The 748-nt window shown below is 45.6% G+C and overlaps 1 protein-coding gene across 1 annotated transcript in view; it reads right to left on the bottom strand.

Annotated features, from left to right (window-relative positions):
* Positions 1-748, bottom strand: part of LOC106876583 (cyclin-G-associated kinase-like) — a 108,248-nt gene that overhangs the window by 41,163 nt on the left and 66,337 nt on the right. The window lies entirely within an intron of this gene.

Here is a 748-nt window from a genome sequence, read left to right as displayed (position 1 = left end):
GCACTGGCAACGATCTTACTTGGCTTGCCGGGTCTTCTCACGCACAGCACATTTCCAAAGGTCTCGGTCAGTAGTCATCGCCTTGGTGAGGCCCAATGTACGAAGGTCTTGCCTCACCACCTCAGCCCAGGTCTTCCTGGGCCTACCTCTTCCACGGGTTCCCTCAACTGTTAGGGTGTGGCACTTTTTCAGGCAGCTATCCTCCTCCTCCTCATCATCATCATCATCGTTTAACGTCCGCTTTCCATGCTAGCATGGGTTGGACGATTTGACTGAGGACTGGTGAAACCGGATGGCAACACCAGGCTCCAGTCTGATATATATATATACATACATACATACATCATCAGGTGTTATAGAAGATGTTAATATGGACATCCCCCGTGGCCATTTGGGCATGTGTTTGAGTGATTAGGATGGGAAATTGAATAATCTATGAACTTCTGGTTAAGTACTAAATCCAAATTATAAGAGAGGGGAGAGCCAAGAGAGAAAAAAAGAGAAGGGATGAGATAGAGAGAGAGAGAGTGGGAGAGTGAGTTAAGGTTTATGTAATAAGGAAGGGGGCTGAGAGAGGGCAGGACAAGAGACAAAAAAGCTGAGAGAGTGAGAAAGAAAGGAGGGTTGAGCAAATAAGCAAAGTAGTGAGTGAATGAGAGAAAGAGAGAACAAACAAGTGAGAGAGAGAGAGAGTGTGTTAAGAGACAGATAGAAAGTGAGAGTGAGAGAGAGAGTTAAGGTTTATGTA

This window comes from Octopus bimaculoides, chromosome 28, assembly GCF_001194135.2.
Source record: "Octopus bimaculoides isolate UCB-OBI-ISO-001 chromosome 28, ASM119413v2, whole genome shotgun sequence".
Lineage (NCBI taxonomy): Eukaryota > Metazoa > Mollusca > Cephalopoda > Octopoda > Octopodidae > Octopus > Octopus bimaculoides.
This window is presented reverse-complemented; position numbering and strand designations above follow the sequence as displayed.